Below are 24,292 nucleotides of genomic sequence, written 5' to 3' on the forward strand. Positions count from 1 at the left end.
AAAACAATTTTAACCAACACAAGCCTATCAGGATTTCAATGGGAAGCGTGGGCCTGCTTCTAGCCAATGAGATAGACAAGTTAATTAGGATTGTTGTTGTTGTTGTGTGCCTTCAAGTCATTTCAGACTTTGGGCGAGCCTAAGTCAAAAAGTATTTATTTATTTATTCATTTATTTATTACATTTATATCCCACCCTTCTCACCCTGAAGGGGACTCGGAGCAGTTGATGTACATACAATATATATTATTAGCATAGCACAATATTAGCATTATATATCATCATATTGAACTATACAACTATACTGTAATATTATATGTAATATATAACATATAATTAATATTGTTATATGGTATTATTATTAGTATTATATTGTATAACATGATAATATTATTATCAATATTATACGTATATACAATCTATTATATTATTAAAACTGATATAAAAATATTATATTATAAAACTGAGGGCAGGGGCCAGGTAAAAGACCTTGGAGGGCCGCATTCGGCCCCCGGGCCTTAGTTTGGGGACCCCTGGTTTAGAGTTTGATAGAAGGGCTACTTTCAAAACTGACCGCTCTCAAAGACAAAGTTTAAGGAGAAGTGTGAGATTAGCAGAGCGAGGCGATTGTGGCTAAGCCAGTTCTCTTGGGAAGAATTGGGGAGGCAGGCATCTGGCGCCTCGTTGTTAGCAGCTCGTTTCTCTTGGGAAGATTTGGGGAGTCAAGCACCTGCTTTGGGGGAGCTCTTGGACTTCAATAAAAGTTCTGCGCAGAGAATCTCTGTCGCGGTGTCAACTGAACTTCTGATTGAAGAATACATCGTCTCTTGAGCCTGAGCTTCCAAGCAGCCTGCTGGCGCGCTTACTCTCGAGTAGACCGGGCGTTGCGTCTCATCCCTTGCCAAGTTTGGACTGCGTTTCAGATCCATCACGAACAGCCTTAGCCTTGCCTTGAAACCTTGCTCTCGACTATTACTTAAAGTACTTTCCTGAGGAACTTTGCTCCTTTCCCCACTCAAACTTCCATTAAGTTTGAGTGTGTTTCGGTTATTGGATTTTGGACTTTGGACTCTAATATTGGACATAAGACTTTCATTTTTTGGACTAATTTTGATCTTTCCTAAAAGTTCAACTGCTTGACTATCTATTCTGCTTATTTTTGTTTGAAACTTTTATTGCTTTAATAAAGATATTAGATAGTTTATTGGCCTCCGTGTTGGTTCCCAGTGTTCGCGCTGCTTAGGAGCGTTACAGCCTAGGAGTTGAGTTCTGTCTGCCTAGAGTTCAAGTCAAATCCTGTGTTCATCTCTCGTCTGTTAGTCTGTTTGTGTTGATTCAGTAAAACTTTGTAAATAGTTTTACCAGCGTCTCTGAGTGTCTCTTCGTTCTGCGCTCCACTGATTCCATCCAACTACTGCTGCGCTGCAAATACTCTGACAAGATCAAGGGCTTGTCATCACCTTCTTGGGTGACCTTGGACAAGTCACACACTCTCAGCCTCAGAGGAGCGCAGTTGCAACCCGCCTCTAAGAAAATCTTGCCAAGAAAACCTCATGAGAGGGTCTCTGTAAGTCAGAAACAACTTGAAGGCGCACAGCAACAACAACAAAGTCTTCACGTGTTGCCAGAACTGGGATGATGCCCTAGAATGGCTCGCAATGTTGTAAAAATTGGCTCTGACAAGAAATGACTTGAAGCATTTGGCAAGAGATCGAGAGAGCTGCTCACCTCTCAAAGAGATGGATGAGAAATCAAAACCAGGTGCATGTTGAGGTTTTCTTGACAGTCAGGGATCTGGAATGCATGGCAGGCAGATCCCAGACATGAGCCATCCGAGGAAGGCTTGCATTCGTACATACTCAAAGGAATATGTGTTTATATCTGATTTTGTAAACGAGCAAAAAAAGATGTACTAGGAACACAGCTACTGGCAACGAAGGCGAGTGTACAAAGGCGTTGCTGTCTATGGCGCATACACCCAATCCTATGGTTTTATTTGTATTTTATGTAAAATGTTTTCATCCTTGCTTTTAGGCCAACAATGCCTGCAAACACTCCCAAAATAAGCCAGGACATGCTTCAGCATGCCATCAACAAGAACAGAGAAGACATTTAAGCCAACTTCTTGACAAATCTGACAATGTGGAAAGTTTCACCAGCTGTTAGGAATTGTGGGAATTGCAGTCCAAAACGCCTGGCAGGTCAAAAAATGCCTGATCTAATCCAACTTCTATGCAATGGTGGAAACCTATTGCTTCAAGTGGGCAAACTCTGGACCTCATCTTAAAAGCCTTTAAGAACTGAAGAATCAACTACCTTCTAAGGTACAATATAAAAAGGTAAAGGTTTTCCCTAATGTTAAGTCCAGTCATGGTGCTCATCTCCATTTCTAAGCCGAAGAGCCGGCGTTGTCCGTAGACTCCTCCAAGGTCATGTAGCCGGCATGACTGCATGGAACGCCGTTACCTTCCCGCTGGAGCAGTAACTATTGATATACTCACATTGGCGTGTTTTCGAACTTAGCAGGGGGTTGGACTGGATGGCCCATGAGGTCTCTTCCAACTCTACTATTCTATGATTCTATGCTAGGTTGACAGAAGCTGGAGCTAACAGAGGGCGCTCACTCCACTCCAAGGATTTGAACCTGGGTCCTTTCGGTCTGCAAGTTCAGCAGCTCACTGCTTTAACACACTTCGCCACCGGGGCTCCCTAAGGTACTGTATATACTCGAGTATAAGCCGACCCAAATATAAGCCAAGGCACCTAATTTTACCACAAAAAAACTGGGAAACATTGACTCAAGTATAAGCCGAGATATTGATAAAATTACATTAATTGAGGCATTAAATGTTTTTGAATCTTTACATCAAACTGTAATTTAAGATATGAGTGTCCAACTCTGATTAAATCATTATTTTCATTTTCTTCAATGTAAATGTGCTTATGTATCCTTTTAATAATAATAGAGTGAAATAATAAATGTAATAATAATAATAATAATAAATGCGATGACCCAAAATGCAGACTGTGCAAGGAAACCGACGAAACCATTGATCATATCCTCAGCTGCTGTCAGAAAATCACACAGACAGACTACAAACAGAGGCACAACTATGTGGCCCAAATGATTCATTGGAACTTATGCCTCAAGTACCACCTCCCAGCAGCAAAGAACTGGTGGGGTCACAAACCTGCAAAAGTATTGAAAAATGAGCACGCAAAGATACTGTGGGACTTCCGAATCCAGACTGACAAAGTTCTGGAACACAACACACCAGACATCACAGTTGTGGAAAAGAAAAACGCTTGGATCATTGATGTTGCCATCCCAGGTGACAGTCGCATTGACAAAAAACAACAGGAAAAACTCAGCCGCTATCAGGACCTCAAGATTGAACTGCAAAGACTCTGGCAGAAACCAGTGCAGGTGGTCCCGGTGGTGATGGGCACACTGGGTGCTGTGCCAAAAGATCTCAGCCGGCATTTGGAAACAATAGACATTGACAAAATTACGATCTGCCAACTGCAAAAGGCCACCCTACTGGGATCTGTACGCATCATCCGAAAATATATCACACAGTCTTAGACACTTGGGAAGTGTTCGACTTGTGATTTTGTGATACGAAATCCAGCATATCTATCTTGTTTGCTGTGTCATACTTATAATAATAATTGCAGTAAAATAATAAATGTAATAATAGAGTAAAATAATAAATGTATTAATAATAAAAATAGAGTAAAATAAATGTAAAAGTAACAACAATAATAGAGTAAAATAATAAATGTAATAATAGTAATTAATAGAGTAAAATAATAAATGTAACAATACCAATAATAATAGAGAAAAATAATAAACATACCACATATACTTGAGTATAAGCCAACCTGAATATAAGCCCACCAGGACCCTCACCCGAGTATAAGCCGAGGAGGTTTTTTTCAGTCCTAAAAAAGGGCTGAAAAACTAGGCTTATACTCGAGTATATACAGTAAAAGCATTAGGAAATTCCTCCTGATTTTTACTTCTGTTCTGGAGCAATACAAAACTGCTTCATCTTTTATCAGAAGTCCCTTCTTACGATGGTTATATCTCTACCAAATCGGCCCTTAGGTTTAAGATACCCAATTACTTCCTCTTCCTTCACTGGATCTGGTTTCCACCAACTCCTCTTGTCCTGCTCTGTCCTCTGGCCACGTTCCAGATATTTGGACTTTGATCGCAGGGTTACAAAATGGGAACCTGATACATATCTAATAGCAAATGCCCATTAATGAATATACAGAGAGGGATCTTTTTTGTTTTAATGAGACAATTGGTTTTATCTCTTGCTTTCCCCTTCTCTCTCCCTCCTCCCAGAAATTGCAAATTTTTGCCCTTATTTATTTATTTATTTATTTATTTATTTATTTCCATCATTTATATGCCGCCCTTCTCACCCGAAGGGACTCAGGGCGGCTCACAATACAGTAGAAAAATAAAACATAGCAATATAAAACAATCAATTTAAAACAATCCCATAAATACATTTAAAACAGTATAATAAAATACTTAATCCATTCGTCCACATAAACCTTGCACGTAAACCTTAGTCTGGACCGAGTTAAAGCCATCATAATTCATTCATTAAACGCTTGTTCGCAAAGCCAGGTCTTTACCTTTTTTCTGAAACTCAGAAGGGATGTCCCAATTATTAAAAAAAGTCCCAATTATTAAAAAAAATCAAACAAGGATGGCTTTTATGGTTGGCAAAGAGATTGTACATGTAGGAACCTGAAAGAGATCTATAAAATTGTGAAGGAGGTTTCTCTGAGTTCTCCGGGCTGTCTGGCCATGTTCCAGAAGCATTCTCTCCTGATGTTTTGCCCACATCTATAGCAGGCATTCTTAGAGGTTGTGAAGGAGGTGCTTGTTTTTGGTGCTCCTTCCCCTCTCATCCCATAGCTACCCTGTTTCTCCGAAAATAAAACATCCCCAGAAAATAAGACCTAGTAGAGGTTTTGCTTTATCTATACAGTAGAGTCTCACTTATCCAACATAAACGGGTCGGCAGAACGTTGGATAAGCGAATATGTTGGATAACAAGGAGAGATTAAGGAGAACCCTATTAAACACCAAATTAAGTTATGATTTTACAAATTAAGTACCCAAACATCATGTTATACAATAAATTTGACAGTAAAGTAGTTCAATACACAGTAATGCTATGTAGTAATTACTGTATTTATGAATTTAGCACCAAAATATCATGATATATTGAAAACATTGACTACAAAAATGCGTTGGATAATCCAGAACGTTGGATAAGCGAGGCTTGGATAAGTGAGACTCTACTGTATATATAAAAGAGCGATGGCATCAGGGCAGCGGACAAAACAACAAAAGTACAGGCCCCCCAACCTCGAAATTTGACAACACAACCCATCATCCATGGCTCTAGGTTGATACAACAAAAAGAAAAGAAAAATGAAGTCCTAATTAGAGGGAGAGGAATAATTGTTTTTATCCAATTGCTGCCAGTTTACAGGGCTAATCTCTGCCCACTTAGTCTCCTAGCAACCTACTCAGCCCAGGGGACAGGCACAAGAGTTTGGAGAGACCCCTAAGGGCCATCCAGCCCAACCCTTTCTACTATGCAGCAGGACACAATCCAAGCATTCACAACACATGGACAATGTATAAATACTATACAATACTACACAGGGACATAGACCCCCCTCTACCCTCACCACTTTCACAGTACACAAACAACCAAATGCATACTCAACATAAAGACAACCATACAACAGACATTCAATACCACCACTACCTCAACAAGTTCTCAACAACAACACCAGACAACGCCACAGCAACGTGTGGCCGGGCACAGATAGTTGCTAAATATAAGGCCTTCCCCGAAAGTAAGACCTAGCAAAGTTTTTGTTTGGAAGCATGCCCATCGAACAGAACACCAGAGCATGCAGGATCGGTAAATGTCAGTACCATAGATTGTTGAACATGGAAATAATGATAATACAGTAGAGTCTCACTTATCCAAGCTAAACGGGCCAGCAGAAGCTTGGATAAGCGAATATCTTGGATGATAAGGAGGGATTAAGGAAAAGCCTATTAAACATCAAATTATGATTTTACAAATTAAGCACCAAAACATCATGTTATACAACACATTTGACAGAAAAAGTAGTTCAATACGCAGTAATGTTATGTTGTAATTGCTGTATTTACAAATTTAGCACCAAAATATCATGATATATTGAAAACATTGACTACAAAAATGGCTTGGATAATCCAGAAGCTTGGATAAGCGAAGCTTGGATAAGTGAGACTCTACTGTAATAAGAAATTCTTGATAGGATTCACAGTTTGTCTGGTTATGCTGGTTTGTGATGACAACTATTATACAGTATATAATAAATGTTCATTTTTTTGTTCAACAATAAATGTAAATGGAAAAATAAGACATCCCCTGAAAATAAGACCTAGGACAACTTTGGGAGCAAAAATTAATATAAGACACTGTCTTATTTTCGGGGGAACAGAGTAGTAGGTAGAAGGTTGAGAGCAAGTAAAAAGAAGTCCAGAATGCCCACTTAAAGAATGAATCCACTGCTACTAAAGCCAATAATTTAGTCAAATGAATTGAGTATATCTGCCAACACTGGTGGAAAAGCCTCCAGCTCCAGTGGCACTCTTGTCTTTGAATATCAGTTGCTGGAAGCGAATTTAAAAGAGAAAGCATTGGGCATTTTATCTGTGGTTGAGTGAATTTTGTGAACAGGAGGTTAGAACAAAAGTGAATTGATCCAAAATGAGGAAGGAAGTTTTTCTTCCTAATGTAGGACTGTGGTTCCCATCGGCCGGAATCTGATGTTGAGAGATGGGAGATCTCCTACCTTTGAAGTAAATAGACCTTGGGACTTTAATATACTGTGGCTTGTTTTGTTTACATACATTTACCCTTCCGCTTTCTCTCTCAATTTCTCTGTGTGTGGATTGCAACACACATAATCCACTAGATGACGTGATCCTGGCAGGTGAAGAACTTTCCCTAGTAACAGATTCAAGAGGGCAATGCCATTTCAGTTGCTGTTGGATCACGGTATTTTTAAAATCTTTTTTTTAAGGCAAGTGACGTCTTTCTCAGAGAGAGAAAAACACCATGCGCTCAACCTAAATCAACATGCCAGTTGGAGCCGCAGCAGAACGCATGTGGGAGGGTGTGCGGAGGGAGAGAGGAGAATATAAAAAATAAACCCTCAGCCTCAGGAAAACGGAGTTATGCCATACAACATTTTACATATGGGACTTGGGACATATATCGCCAAACAAGTGTGGTCCAAGATAGGGGAAAATGCACAAGTTAGGAGAAGCTACAGCAGTTTGCTTTTGCCTGAACCAACTGGGAAGGCCAAGCTTCTCCTGCTCCTTTCCTCTCCACTCTGTAGCTCCTTCTACACTGCCATGTAAAGTCCAGATTATCTGCTTTGAACTGGGTTATATGGCAGTGTAGAGTCATATATATATATATATAGGAGCCCCGGTGGCGAAGTGTGTTAAAGCACTGAGCTGCTGAACTTGCAGACCGAAAGGCCACAGGTTCAAATTCCGGGAGCGGAGTGAGCGCCCGCTGTTAGCTCCAGCTTCTGCCAACCTAGCAGTTCGAAAACATGCAAATGTGAGTAGATCAATAGGTACCGCTCAGGCGGGAAGGTAACGGTGCTCCATACAGTCATGCCGGCCACATGACCTTGGAGGTGTCTACGGACAATGCCAGCTCTTGGGCTTAGAAATGGAGATGAGTACCAACCCCCAGAGTCAGACATGACTGGACTTAACGTCAGGGGAAACCTTTACCTTTACCTTAATACAATATAATACTAATAATACAATATAATAATGTTAATTATATACTATATATTACATGTAATATTAATAATATTACAATATATTGATATAGTACAATATAGTAATTTACTGCCAGTATTGTGCTATGCTAATAATATAATATTGTATGTCAATTTAATTTGTAAGCCACTCTGAGTCCCCTTCGGGGTGAGAAGGGTGGGATATAAATGGTGGCACAGTGTGTTAAAGCGCTGAGCGGCTGAACTTGCAGACTGAAAGGTCCCAGGTTCAAATCCCGGGAGTGGAGTGAGCACCCACTGTTAACTCCAGCTTCTGCCAACCTAGCAGTTCGAAAACATGCCAATGTGAGTAGATCAATAGGTACCGCTCCGGCGGAAAGGTAAGTCATGCCAGTGGCCACATGACCTTGGAGGTGTCTACGGACAATGCCGGCTCTTCGGCTTAGAAATGGAGATGAGCACCAACCCCCAGAGTCGGTCACGACTGCACTTAACGTCAGGGGAAAGAAAACCTTTACCTTTTAAAATAAATAATGCTAGAAATTTGGAAACTGAAGGAACATTTCATTTATTGGGGCAGAATTGCGGGACACTCGGTTAGCTATGGTCTCCCATAGCTAAACGAGAATTGTGCGATCTGTGGCAGGACCAGGTTGGCAAGAAAGTAGAAGCACGAGATCGTTGCAATGAAAACCCTCCTCGTTTCCATACAGAAGCAAACAGAGCCTCATGCTTCACATCCCGGCACATGTTTGCAATCCCTGGCACCCCTCTCTGCCACGTGGAAGTGCGCCCACTCACACCAGCCCTTCTGCCTCTTTCCTCCTTTCTCGAGATAATGCTCCCCACTTCTCCGGTGATGCCTCCTTGTTCTCTGTTATGGCACATGGAAGAACACTTGTGTCTCCAGCTGCCATGGTTATGGATGCCTCCCCAGCCGCCCCCCACATTCTCCAATCCCAAGGAGAAGGTGTTGGAAGTCCCTTCCTGTGGTGTCCCTTGAGAGATTTCCACCCGTGTGGATGATGTCTGGGGGCTTCTTCCAGAGCTTGGAAAGCACTGAATATTTGGTGAAAAGGGTTGGAACGCACCTGATGCCGTCTACAAGACATTTGGGGCAAAATAGTGATATGTTTTCTTTAGGAGGGATGCAAAAATTGTGGTTCTACACTGCAGTTTGACACACATTAACTGCCATGGCTCACTGTTTTGGAATCCTGGGAGTTGTAGTTTGATAAAGCACCAACACTTTCTGGTGGAGAAGGATAAGGATAAGAGTTGTGCATGGAACCCATTTTCCTTTGTTCCATTTCATTACTTTCGTTCCTTCGGGAGCACATAACGTGAAGCTCCCTCCCTGCATGAAAATCGGCTCGACATGAAAGCAAGCAGGAGCTGATCCCAGCTCATCTGCTTTTCATGAGCAGCCTCCTTGCCTTGGAGAGTGAATGTGGCATGCAGCCTGCCTGCAGCTGAGCACCTCCTCCAGAGTAAGAAACAGAACTTTCCCCCTTGCCTTGGAGAGTGTGTGTGTGGCGTACAGCCTGCCTGCAGCCGAGCACCTCCTCCAGAGTAAGAAAGAGAACTTGTTTCCTTGCCTTGGAGAGTGTGTGTGGCGTGCAGCCTGCCTGCAGCTGAGCACCTCCTCCAGAGTAAGAAACAGAACTTGTCTCCTTGCCTTGGAGAGTGTATGTGGCATGCAGCCTGCCTGCAGCCGAGCACCTCCTCCAGAGTAAGAAACAGAACTTGTTTCCTTGCCTTGGAGAGTGTGTGTGGCGTGCACCCTGCCTGCAGCTGAGCACCTCCTCCAGAGTAAGAAACAGAACTTGTCTCCTTGCCTTGGAGAGTGTGTGTGGCATGCAGCCTGCCTGCAGCCGAGCACCTCCTCCAGAGTAAGAAACAGAACTTGTCTCCTTGCCTTGGAGAGTGTGTGTGGCGTGCACCCTGCCTGCAGCTGAGCACCTCCTCCAGAGTAAGAAACAGAACTTGTCTCCTTGCCTTGGAGAGTGTATGTGGCGTGCAGCCTGCCTGCAGCCGAGCACCTCCTTCAGAGTAAGAAACAGAACTTGTCTCCTTGCCTTGGAGAGTGTGTGTGGCGTGCACCCTGCCTGCAGCTGAGCACCTCCTCCAGAGTAAGAAACAGAACTTGTCTCCTTGCCTTGGAGAGTGTATGTGGCATGCAGCCTGCCTGCAGCCGAGCACCTCTTCCAGAGTAAGAAACAGAACTTGTCTCCTTGCCTTGGAGAGTGTGTGTGGCGTGCACCCTGCCTGCAGCTGAGCACCTCCTCCAGAGTAAGAAACAGAACTTGTCTCCTTGCCTTGGAGAGTGTATGTGGCGTGCAGCCTGCCTGCAGCCGAGCACCTCCTTCAGAGTAAGAAACAGAACTTGTCTCCTTGCTTTGGAGAGTGTGTCTATGGCATGCAGCCTGCCTGCAGCCAAGCAGCTCTTCTAAAGTAAGAAATAGAACTTGTCTCCTTGCCTTGGAGAGTGTGTGGCGTATAGCCTGCCTGTAGCCAAGCACCTCCTCTAGAGTAAGAAACAGAACTTGCCTCCTTGTCTTGGAGAGTGTTTGCGTGGCGTGTAGCCTGCCTGCAGCCAAGCGCCTCCTCTAGAGTAAGAAACAGAACTTGCCTCCTTGCCTTGGAGAATGTGTATGGTGTGTGGTGAGCGCCTCTCCTCTAGAGTAGAGAAAAAAGTACAAAGCCTCCTTAAGGTGCACACCAGTGCCTGCAGCTGAGCACCTCTCCTCTAGAGTAGAAACAGAATAAATTCCTATGACGGGAAGGAGAGCCTAGGGAGCCCGATAGAAAACGAATCTTTCAGCACCCTAGAGCAAAAATGGTTATCTGCGCTCCTGATTTTGGGAGGCTCTCAAAAAAGAATTGAGTCATGGAACAGGTCATGGTTTATCCTGAGAGCACAACCCTAATAAGGACCTTGTGAAACTACAACCCCTAGAAACTTTTCCACATACTGTAGAGTGGAATGGGGACACTTTGGAGCAAATAACAAAACGGACATTCTAGGAGGTACAAAAATAGCACTAGAGCAGTGGTTCTCAACCTGGGGTCCCCAGATGTTTTTGGCCTACAACACTCAGAAATCCCACCCAGTTTACCAGCTGTTAGGATTTCTGGGAGTTGAAGGTCAAAAACATCTGGGGACCCCAGGTTGAGAACCACCGCCCTAGAGGATGTGTGCCAATGAATGTGTACCACATAATATGTGTTTATAGATGTGGGGGCGGATGAATGAAAGGAACAGCCTGGAGATGTTGTGCTCTTGCTTAGTCTTGTATTTGTTTTTATTGTTTGTAGTACAGTTCCCAGAATCTGACTATGTAGGTTGAAGCATTATGGAAGCATAGTCTAAAAAAGTAATGTGTCCAAAACTGAGAAGACGGAGGGAGCATACAAGGAGAAATAAGGAGAAAACAGGAAAAAGGCGGAGAAAGAAGGTATACAGAAAATCCATACTGTAATTGAATTGTTTTGTTTTTCTGTTACACTATATTATTAATCCACATGCTTGAGCAGAGACCTACCAAATTTGGTGCATAATCTTGTGGAAGAAAAAGTAAGGCTATAATAAGCATCCATGGTAACAACCAACGCAATACATTTTACGAACCAGTGGTGACCAAACATCATCTTTACACTTGAGCTGACATCCTCAAACATTTGCAAAGCAGGTTTCCTAGTAAAAAAAATGTAAAAGGGCGACTTGGTACAATGTTGATAATATTGCAACTGCTATCATGGAGTGGTCTGTTTACATATATATGTATATATATATATACACATGGTAATCCCAGCAAAAGCTCTTCAAACACCCTGAACAAATCTTGAACATAATCAAAATTGAACTTTCAGATACAACGCAGAAGATACCAAATCTCCCTTCACATTGCCCATGCATCCAAATAGATCTCAGAATCAAATTTAATGTGACATTTGTCATGCAATTCACCCTTGTGTAGCTGATGCTGAGCAAACATGGATAGACAAAAAGACTATGGAATGGCAAGTACCAGTATTTTCAACTACCGTATATACTCGAGTATAAGCCGACCCGAATATAAGCCAAGGCACCTAATTTTACCACAAAAAAACTGGGAAAACACTGACTCCAGTATAAGCTGAGATACCAATAAAATTACATTAATTGAGGCATCAGTAGTTATTTATTATTTATTATTTATAGTATTTATATACTCAGGGCAGGGACTCAGGGCGGATCACATTACACATATAGGCAAACATTCAATGCCTTTTAACATAGAACAAAGACAAGACAAACATAGGCTCCGAGCGGGCCTCGAACTCATGACCTCCTGGTCAGAGTGATTCATTGCAGCTGGTTGCAGCTGGCTTGCTCTCCAGCCTGCGCCACAGCCCGGGCCTATGTTTAAATGTTTTTGAATCTTTACATCAAATTGTAATTTAAGATATGACTGTTCAACTCTGATTAAATCATTATTTCTATCTTCTTCAATGTAAATGTGCTTATGTGTCCTTTTAATCATAATAGAGTGAAATAATAAATGTAATAATAATAATAAATGCCTAAAATAATAAATGTAATAATAGAGTAAAATCATAAATGTATTAATAATAAAATAGAGTAAAATACATGTAAAAGTAACAACAATAATAGATTAAAATAATAAATGTAATAATAATAATTAATAGAGTAAAATAATAAATGTAACAATACCAATAATAATAGAGAAAAATAATAAATATACCATATATACTTGAGTATAAGCTGACCTGACCCTCACCCAAGTATAAGCTGAGGAAGTTTTTTTTAGTCCTATAAAAGGGCTGAAAAACTAGGCTTATACTCGAGTATATTCAGTAATTGTCCTGTGCTGTTCCAATTGCAAAGAAAAGGTCTATGCACCAACCATTCATCTAGTGTAGCCCATGATTTTTGGCCCTACGATCCATCTGCATTTCCAAATTCCCATTTGGCTCACATTGATTTTGGTTATACACATGTAAGTTGGTCTCCTTTATCCCAAGCACATCTGACACTTCGTCAATAACAATAAAAAGCAGAGATATAGGATGGAGGACACCTAATGAGAGTCAAGAGTGTGATGCAGCAGCAAAAAAGGCCAACGTGATTCTAGGCTGCATCAATAGGAGTATAGTGTCTAGATTGAGGGAAGTCATAGTCCTCTCGGGGAGATAAGGAAAAATTATTATTATTATTATTATTATTATTATTATTATTATTATTATTATTATCCCACTCTATTCTGCTTTCGTCAGACTTCACTTGGAATAACACTGTGTCCAGTTCTGAGCAAAGCAATTCAAGAAGGATATGGACAAGACGGTATGTGTCCATACCAAAATGATATAAAGTCCAATGAGCAATTGCTTAGGGAGTTAGATATATTTAGCTCTGAGAAGATGAGCTGAGAGGGTATATGATGACAGCATATTTAAACGTGTTGTCGAAGGCTTTCATGGCCAGAATCCCTGGGTTGCTGTGAGTTTTCCAGGCTGTATGGCCATGTTTCAGAAGCATTTTCTCCTGATGTGTTGTCGAAGGCTTTCATGGCCAGGATCACAGGGCTGTTGTATGTTTTCCGGGCTGTATGGCCATGTTCCAGAAGTATTCTCTCCTGACGTTTCACCCACATCTATGGCAGGCATCCTCAGAGGTTGTGAGGTCTGTTGGAAACTAGGCAAGTGGGGTTTGTATATTTGTGGAATGTCCAGGGTGGGAGAAATAACTCTTGTCTGTTGGAGGCAAATGTGAATGTTACAATTGGCCATCTTGATTAGCACTGAATGGCCTTGCAGCTTCAAAGCCTGGCTGCTTCCTGTCTGGCTTTGTTGCAGGGTGTTAGCTGGCTCTGATTGTTTCCTGTCTGGAATTCCTCTGTTTTCTGAGTGTTGTTCTTTATTTACTATCCTGATTTTAGAGTTTTTAAAATACTGCTAGCTAGATTTAAGTATTCAAATATTTAAATATTTGAAAGGATATTGCATTATTGTTTGCTGCTGCTTCAGAACATAGAACCCAATGGAGAAATGGATTGAAATGGCAAGTACAGTGATTCCAACAAAACACTAGGAAGAATGTCCTGAAAATAAGCAGAGGCTGGATGATCATCTGTCAGGAGGGCTTGGGTTGTGTCTTCCTGCCTGGCAGGAAGTTTGAATATGTATGAACTGATTTTAACTGAATTTTTAATGCACGTGACATTTAATTCTGTTTTAATGTTTATATATTTGCAGATGTAAAATTGTACTGAAATGCTTTTAATGTAATTTATCCAACGTTCTGGATTATCCAACGCATTTTTGTATAACATGATGTTTTGGTGCTTAATTTGTAAAATCATAATCTAATTTGATTTTTAATAGGCTTTTCCTTAATCCCTCCTTATTATCCAACATATTCACTTACCCAACGTTCTGCCGGCCCGTTTGTGTTGGATAAGTGGGACTCTACTGTATTTGAGTCTCCTTGTGGAGAGAAAAAGCAGGGCATCATCATCATCATCATCACCATTATAATTATTGAGGATGCCTGCCACAGATGTGGGTGAAATGTCAGGAGAGAATGCTTCTGGAACATGACAATACATCCTGGAAAACTCACAGCAACCCAGTGATTCCGGCCATGAAAGCCTTCAACAACAACAACAACAACAACAACAACAATGCGGGTGGACTGGATGGCACTTGATGTGTCTTTAGACTCTATGACTCCTTTGCCACCAAATGAATGGAGACATATCCCAGCTTTGTTGCACCAATTCGAGCACATCCTTGCAGTTCCATGCACACACATGTACATGCCCAGAGCTGTACGCAAGCACCCACACTTTGACACCCTCTTGCAATCACCGCTCTAAAAGGATATACCATATATATAGTCGGCACGCATTGCTTCCCGCAGCCACTCCCAGCAGAACATGTACCTCTTGACAGTTAGGAGTCATGAGCACATTCCCATACATTTGCTTCAAGTCACATGCAATTCTGTATGTATCAACAAGACGATTCATCCCTGATGTGCAAACATCAGAACCTTGTAAAGATCTAAATGAGCGCCAGCATATTTAGTGAACAGAATTCTTCATTCTGCTGCACCTAATTTATACCACTTTACACATCAATATTCAATTGTTTGATGTATGCCGTCACTCATATCCCAAATGAACATATCTCACCCCTTCCTGATACGCAAACACTTTCTTTTCATTTTGCCATCATTGCTATGTGCCTTCAAGTTGTTTCCAATTTATAGAAGTCCAGAGATGAGTCTATCGCAGAATTTTCTTGGAAATGTTTGTTCAGAAGGGTTTTGCCATTGCCTTCTTTTGAGGCTGAGAGAGTGATACTTGGCCAGAATCATCCAGTAGTTTTTCTCGGCCAAGCATGGATTCGAACCCAGGGTCTTAATCCAACATTGTCCCATTGTCCAACATTCAATCCACTCCACTGGATCTTATATTTACAGTAGAGTCTCGTTTATCCAACCTTCACTAAACCAACGCTCTGTATTATCCAACACAGTCTGCCTCCCGCCCAGATCCACAGCTGTTTCTCTAGGAAGGCAAGGATTTCAGTAGAGTCTCGCTTATCCAACGTAAACAGGCCGTCAGAACGTTGGATAAGCAAATATGTTGGATAATAAGGAGAGATTAAGGAAAGCCTATTAAACATCAAATTATGATTTTACAAATTAAGCACCAAAACATCATGTTAGACAACAAATTTGAAAGAAAAAGTAGTTCAATACGAAGTAATGCTACGTAGTAATTACTGTATTTACGAATTTAGCACCAAAATATCACGATGTATTGAAAACATTGACTACAAAAATGCGTTGGATAATCCAGAACGTTGGATAAGTGAGACTCTACTGTACCAATTTTTTTACAGGACTGAACTTTTTACAGATTTAACTTCCGACTATGTTGTTACTGTAAGTTCATCTTATGCAATTCTATGTCTATTTCTAGTCAATTTTTTAGAAATCAATGCTTTTGTAGTCAATGTTTTCAATGCATTGCGATATTTTGGTGCTACATTCGTAAAAACAGTACAGTAGAGTCTCACTTATCCAACATAAACGGGCCGGCAGAACGTTGGATAAGCGAAAACACTAGATAATAAGGAGGGATTATGGAAAAACCTATTAAATGTTATGATTTTACCAATTAAGCACCAAAAACATCATGTTTTACTACAAATGGACAGAAAAAGCAGTTCAATACACGGTAACATTATGTAGTAGTTACTGTATTTATGAATTTAGCACCAAAACCTCGTAATATATTGAAAGCATTGACTAAAAAAACATTGGCTACTAGCAAATTGACTACAAATAAAGATAGAATTGTATTAAATGAATTTACAGTAGCAACATTGTCGGAAATTAAATCCATAAAAAGTTCAATCCTTGCTGCCTAGAGAAAGAGCTGTGGATCGGGGCGAGAGGCAAACTGCCTTGGATAATCCAGAATGTTGGATAAGCGAATGTTGGGATAAGTGAGAGTCTACTGTAATTACTACATAACGTTACCGTGTATTGAACTGCTTTTTTCTGTCGATTTGTTGTAAAACATGATGTTTTGGTGCTTAATTTATTTATTTTTATTTATTTACAACATTTATACCCCGCCCTTCTCAACCGAGGGGACTTGGGTTTGTAAAATCATAACGTAATTTGATGTTTAATAGTCTTTTCCTTAATCCTTCCTTATGATCCAACATTTTCACTTATCCAACGTTCTGCCAGCTCGTTTATGTTGGATATAATTCTACTGTAATTCCAAAACTTTCCTTCAATTACCTTTGGAGTGATGTATCTGGTTCCACATTGCATTTTTACCTTCACAACTTTTACCTTGTGAAGTAGTTCAACTAAGACAAGGAGTAACTGTCAATCCTCACTGAGGATTTGAATGCAGATCTGTCAAATCTTCCTTCAACACTCTAACCACAATGCAACACCAAATCTGTGAATGTACATACCAGTACGTCTCAATTCTTGGCACAGAAATACACACCGGCTCAAAAGAACTACAAAACACATACGTCAGGAGTTCTTGCACATTGCTCTGACTGCATGCGCAGGAATGTGGGTTCAGGTTCTCACTGTGACACCCACGTTGCCTTTGTGCAGAGAAGTGCACACACACATTCGCACACTTTTGTCAACCACCACAAATCTCTGCCCATACCGGTGTGTACAGTTGTGTGATGGATTGGAATATGCCAAAAACTATATCCATTACTGCGTATTGAACTACTTTTTCTGTACCATTTGTTGTATAACATGATGTTTTGGTGCTTAATTTGTAAAATCATAACCTAATTTGATGTTTAATAGGCTTTTCCTTAATCCCTCCTTATTATCCAAGATATTTGCTTATCCAAGGCTCTGCCGGCCCGTTTAGCTTGGATAAGTGAGACTCCACTGTAATATTTTTAACGTTTTTGCACATGAAACTTAACAGTGGGCACATTGAACCACCTGAAAGCTATATGAATGTAATGTTTTAACAATATTCTGCATGAAACTTAACATTAGACACACTGAGCCACCAGAAAGCAATTTGGTTATAATATTTTTAACGTTTTTGTGCATGAAACTTAACATTAGACACACTGAGACATCAGAAAGCAATTTGAATATAATATTTTTAACGTTTTTGCGCATGAAACTTAACAGTGGGCATATTGAACCACCTGAAAGCTATATGAATGTAATGTTTTAACAATGTTCTGCATGAAACCTAACATTGGACACATTGAGCCACCAGAAAGCAATTTGGATATAATATTTTTAACGTTTTTGTGCATGAAACTTAACATTAGACACACTGAGACATCAGAAAGCAATTTGAATATAATATTTTTAACGTTTTTGCGCATGAAACTTAACAGTGGGCACATTGAACCACCTGAAAACTATATGAATGTAATGTTCTGCCGGCCCATTTAGCTTGGATAAGTGAGATTCTACTGTATCTACTTTGGACTGCATTATATGGCAGTGTAGACTCATATAATCCAGTTCAAAGCAGATAATGCGGACTATATGATTTGATAATTTGATGGATTATATGGCAGTGTAGAAGGGGTCTAGGCTGCAGTGGAATTTCCTTCTCCAAAGGTCTTTAAGCAGAGGCTAAACGGCCATTTGCCGGGAGTGGTTTGATTGTGTATCCCTGCCTGGCAGAATGGGGTTGGACTGGATAGCCCTTGGATCTATGGATCGCAACAAATCCAATTTATTTATAGACAGCATTTATGTTTCCAGTTTGACTCTCCTACCCTCCCGTTCTTTCGCTAATCCCTTTGCTCTAGAAAGCCTTTGTTCTATCCCTGTTTTGTAAGAACCTGGCAGGCACTGTTGGCATTCACATACCACCCCTCCCATCATCCAAAAAACTGCAGAAAGGCAAGGAAGGTCATTCCTTTGGGGACAGTGGCATTCAGACGGACAGTTCCGGCACCTAGTTGACCCATGCCTGATTTATATACTGTCCTTTAAATTCTCCAAAGCAGCATCACAGGATCCAGCTCTTCTTCACCCACCCACACAACATCCCTGCAGAGGAGGTTACGGCTCAGATATTGGACAAGGTCATCCATAAAAAGCCAGCTTTACAATTTGACACCACTCCACTTGCCACGGCTTGCTATGGCTCAGTGCTATAGGATCACGGAGTGTGCAGCACCAGCCCTCTTCAGCATATTAAGTCCTTGGAAAACTACAACTCCCCCCAATAATGCAATTTGACACCACTTCACTTGCTATGGCTCACTGCTATGGGATCGTGGAGTGGTCTTTTCATGCGGCACCAGCCTTCTTTGGCATATTAAGACCTTGGAAAACTACAACTCTGCATAATTAATGTAGTTTGACACCACTTCACTTGCTATGGCTCACTGCTATAGGGTTGTGGAGTGGTCGTTTGATGTGGCACCAGTCTTCTTCGGCATATTAAGACCTTGGAAAACTACAACTCCCCCCAATAATGCAATTTGACACCATTTCACTTGCCATGGCTCACTGCTATGGGATCATGGAGTGGTCATTTGATGCGGCACCAGCCCTCTTCGGCATATTAAGACCTTGGAAAACTACAACTCCACACAATTAATGCAATTTGACACCATTTCACTTGCAATGGGTCACTGCTATGGGATCATGGAGTGGTCATTTGATGCGGCACCAGCCCTCTTCGGCATATTAAGACCTTGGAAAACTACAACTCCGCACAAGTAATGTAGTTTGACACCACTTCACTTGCTATGGCTCACTGCTATGGGATTGTGGAGTGGTCATTTGATGCGGCACCAACCCTCTTCAGCATATTAAGACCTTGGAAACTACAACTCCACACAATTAATGCAATTTGACACCATTTCACTTGCAATGGCTCACTGCTATGGGATCATGGAGTGGTCATTTGATGCGGCACCAACCCTCTTCGGCATATTAAGACCTTGGAAACTACAACTCCACACAATTAATGCAATTTGACACCATTTCACTTGCAATGGCTCACTGCTATGGGATCATGGAGTGGTCATTTGATGCGGCACCAACCCTCTTCAGCATATTGAGACCTTGGAAACTACAACTCCACACAATTAATGCAATTTGACACCATTTCACTTGCAATGGGTCACTGCTATGGGATTGTGGAGTGGTCTTTTCATGCGGCAACAGCCCTCTTCGGCATATTAAGACCTTGGAAAACTACAACTCCGCACAAGTAATGTAGTTTGACACCACTTCACTTGCTATGGCTCACTGCTATGGGATCGTGGAGTGGTCCGTTTGATGCGGCACCAGCCCTCTTCGGCATATTAAGACCTTGGAAAACTACAACTCTGCATAATTAATGTAGTTTGACACCACTTCACTTGCTATGGCTCAGTGCTATGGGATTGTGGAGTGGTCTTTTCATGCGGCACCAACCCTCTTCGGCATATTAAGACCTTTGAAACTACAACTCTCCCCAATAATGCAATTTGACACCATTTCACTTGCCATGGCTCAATGCTATGGGATTGTGGAGTCGTGGTTTGATGAGGCACTAGCCTTGAGACCTTGGAAAACTACAACTCCCCACGATCCCCTAGCATTGAGCCAAGGCTGTCAAAGTGCCTTAACTCTACCGAGTAGAGATGCACCCAAGTTTTCTATTTCAACTCCATTCAAGGTTATCTCGAAAGCACCAAGCTTCGGGGTAGAAGGAAAAGGAGGGCAAGTTGATCGAACCATAGTCTCTTTCTTTGTCATTTTATTATTCATCTTATTATCTTATTATTTTATTATTTACGGCTCTATTATCCCGCCTTTCTCAACCCCAGAGGGGATTTAAGGCAGCTTCACAATATAGGCAATGCCTTAAAAAACACAGTACAATTAAAATAATCGTACCATTAAAACAATAAAGTATTTAAATCCATGCAACAATTATTATATTATTATTATTATTAATAATAATAATAAATGAAGAGTGGCATAACAACAACAATAATAGTAATAATAAATGAAGAGTGGCATAATAATAATAAAAATGATAATAAATGAAAAGTGGCATAATAATAATAATAAATGAAGAGTCGCATATAAATATAATAATAATAATAAAATGAAGTGGCATAATAATAGTAAATGAAGAGTGGCATAATAATAATCATAATAATAAATGAAGAGTGGCATAGTAATAATCATCATCATCATAATGAATGAAGAGTGGCATATAAATATAATAATAGTAATAATAAATGAAAAGTGGCATAATAATAATAATAAATGAGGAGTGACATAATAATAATAATAATAATAATAATAATAAGAAAGAGTGGTATAATAATAATAAATGAAGATTGGAATAATAATAATAATAAATGAGTGGCACATAAATATTATTATTATTATTATTATAAATGAAGAGTGGCATAATAATAATAATAATAATAATAATAATAACAATAATAATAATAACAAACAGGAAAAACTCAGCCGCTATCAGGACCTCAAGATTGAACTTCAAAGACACTGGCAGAAACCAGTGCAGGTGGTCCCGGTGGTGATGGGCACACTGGGTACCGTGCCAAAAGATCTCAGCCGGCATTTGGAAACAATAGACATTGACAAAATCACGATCTGCCAACTGCAAAAGGCCACCCTACTGGGATCTGCACGCATCATCCGAAAATACATCACACAGTCCTAGACACTTGGGAAGTGTTCGACTTGTGATTTTGTGATACGAAATCCAGCATATCTACCTTGTTTGCTGTGTCATAATAAAATAATAATAATAAATGAAGATTGGAATAATAATAATAAATGAAGAGTGGCATAATAATAATAATAATAAATAATGAAGATTGGAATAATAATAAAAATAAATGAAGAGTGGCATAATAATAATAATAATAATAATAATAATAATAATAATAATAATAATAATAGAAGATTGGAATAATAATAAAAATAAATGTAGAGTGGCATATAAATATAATAATAACAATAAATTATTATTATTATTATATACATCACACAGTCCTAGACACTTGGGAAGTGTTCGACTTGTGATTTTGTGATACGAAATCCAGCATATCTATCTTGTTTGCTGTGTCGTAATAAAATAATAATAATAAATGAAGATTGGAATAATAATAATAAAAATAAATGAAGAGTGGCATAATAATAATAATAATAATAATAATAATAATAATAATAGAAGATTGGAATAATAATAAAATAAATGTAGAGTGGCATATAAATATAATAATAATAATAAATTATTATTATTATTATATACATCACACAGTCCTAGACACTTGGGAAGTGTTCGACTTGTGATTTTGTGAAACGAAATCCAGCATATCTATCTTGTTTGCTGTGTCGTAATAAAATAATAATAATAATAATAATAATAATAATAATAATAATAATAATAGCAGTAATTACCTGGCTCCACAGGAGGCCCCGGATCTCTGGGAAGTTAACGTGGTGGCGGTTGTATCGGGATCGAGCCTCGACAGAGAAGCAGAGCGAGTTGGAAGAAGGAGAGAAATAAACAAACAGGAGAGAGATGTTCTCCCCTCCAAAAAGACCCAGAAACTTGGCAGCTAGATCCGTCCGCTGCTTCCCATGCCAAGGGGAATGCAAAGGACGGGAGCGAAAGAGCTCTCCCTCCCTCCTTCTCTCTCTCTCCTCCTCTTCTTCTTTTCCTTCTTCTGCTTTCCCCTCTTCCTTCCTTCTCCTTCTCCTCCTGCGTTTGGGCAAGCTACGAAACCAAGAGGCTCCCCAAAGAGAGGGGAGGGACCTTCATGAGAGGCTTCATTAGCATAGCCCGAGCGAGAGGGAGCGCGAGAAGGATGGAACGCTGCATCCCGGCGCGTCTTGGCCAATCAGCGCGCCGCGTTGCCAGAGGCTCAGGTGAGCCGCCAATCGCATCCTCTGGTCCCCCAACTGCGCCTCTCTCTGCCTCTCTGAACTGGGGCCGCTGCAAAGGAGGCCCCATCTTGTTGGAAGAGACCCCCAAGGGCTATCTATTCAAACCCTCTCATGCTGCATCAATAGGGGTATATAGGTAAAGGTAAAGGTTTTCACCAGTATTAAGTCTAGTTGTGTCCAGCTCTGGGTGTGACGGCGCGAGTGGCGCCATCTATATGTGGATCTGTAAGTTGCAAGATTTGAATTGTATCAAAACCAAGATCATGACAACTACACCTATTGATAACTGGCAAATAGAGGGAGAAAACGTGGAGGTGATGAGTAACTGAAAATACAGTAGAGTCTCACTTATCCAACATTCTGGATTATCCAACGCATTTTTGTAGTTAATGTTTTCAAAACATCGTGATATTTTGGTGCTAAATTCGTAAATACAGTAATTACTACACAGCATTACTGCGTATTGAACTACTTTTTCTGTCAAATTTGTTGTATAATATGATGTTTTGGTGCTTAATTTGTAAAATCATAACCTAATTTGATGTTTAAGAGGCTGTTCCTTAATGCCTCCTTATTATCCAAGATATTCGCTTATCCAAGCTTCTGCCGGCCCGTTTAGCTTGGATAAATGATACTCTACTGCAGGGGTCCCCAAACTAAGGCCCGGGGGCCGGATGCGGCCCTCCAAGGTCATTTACCTGGCCCCCCCCCTCATTTATAATATAATATTTTTATATCAGTTTTAATAATATAATATATTATATATACATATGATATTGATAATAATATTATCATTTTATACAATATAATACTAATAATAATACCATATAATAATATTAATTATATGTTATATATTACATATAATATTACAGTATAGTGGTATAGTTCAATATAGTAATATATAATGCTAATATTGTGCCATGCTAATAATATAATATATTGTATGTACATACAGCTGCTCTGAGTTCCCTTAGGGGTGAGAAGGGTGGGATATAAATGTAGTAAATAAATGTAGTAAATGAATAAATAAATAATTTTGGACTTAGGCTTGCTCAAAGTCTGAATTGACTTGAAGACACACAACAACAACAACAACAACAATCCTAATTAACCTGACTATCTCATTGGCCAGAAGCAGGCCCACACTTCCTATTGAAACCCTGATAGGTTTATGTTGGTTAAAATTATTTTCATTTTTAAATATTGTATTGGTCTTTCATTGTTATTGTTGTTGTTTTGCACTATAAATAAGATATGTGCCGTGTGCATAGGAATTTGTTCGGGATTTTTTTTTTCCAAATGATAATTCGGCCCCTCAACAGTCTGAAGGATTGTGGACCGGCCCTCTGCTTTAAAAGTTTGAGGACCCCTGCTCTACTGTGTGGATTTTTAGACATACAGTAGAATCTCACTTATCCAACATAAACAGGCCGGCAGAATGTTGGATAAGCGAATATCTTGGATAATAAGGAGGCATTAAGGAAAAGCCTATTAAACATCAAATTAGGTTATGATTTTACAAATGAAGCACCAAAACATCATGTTAGACAACAAATTTGACAGAAAAAGTAGTTCAATATGCAGTAATGCTATGTAGTAATTACTGTATTTATGAATTTAGCACCAAAATATCACGATGTATTGAAAACATTGACTACAAAAATGCGTTGGATAATCCAGAACATTGGATAAGCGAGTGTTGGATAAGTGAGACTGTACTGTATATTGTATGCACATTAGAAGCAGTGAAATGTAGAAAAACCAGACTCTCTCTGTGTTAGATTTTAGGGATGCACAAGCTGACAGGACAAGCTGGGAGAAGGGGGCCTGTTTTCTATACATTCCAGTGTGAATTGGTTCCTAGTACAGCTTGACAGGTCAAGAGTGGCCTCTTGATGGATCTATCTTTTGGTGTCTGTGACTTGCTACACGCTTTTAGAGTGCTTAGATAGGAAAATG

The 24,292-nt window shown here is 40.0% G+C and overlaps 1 protein-coding gene across 2 annotated transcripts in view; it reads right to left on the reverse strand.

The window, feature by feature from the left end:
- The window catches only part of phyhip (phytanoyl-CoA 2-hydroxylase interacting protein), a 74,116-nt gene extending 51,869 nt beyond the window's left edge, over nt 1–22,247 (reverse strand). Inside the window, exon 1 of one of the 2 annotated variants that reach the window (XM_062961046.1) lies at nt 21,845–22,247. The gene's annotated coding sequence lies outside the window, so the exon portion shown is untranslated. The remainder of the gene's footprint in view (nt 1–21,844) is intronic. The other variant, XM_008120145.3, reaches the window with a different exon arrangement.
- Between the last annotated feature and the right edge of the window lie 2,045 nt (nt 22,248–24,292).

The sequence above is a fragment of the Anolis carolinensis genome, unplaced genomic scaffold, assembly GCF_035594765.1.
Source record: "Anolis carolinensis isolate JA03-04 unplaced genomic scaffold, rAnoCar3.1.pri scaffold_8, whole genome shotgun sequence".
NCBI lineage: Eukaryota > Metazoa > Chordata > Lepidosauria > Squamata > Dactyloidae > Anolis > Anolis carolinensis.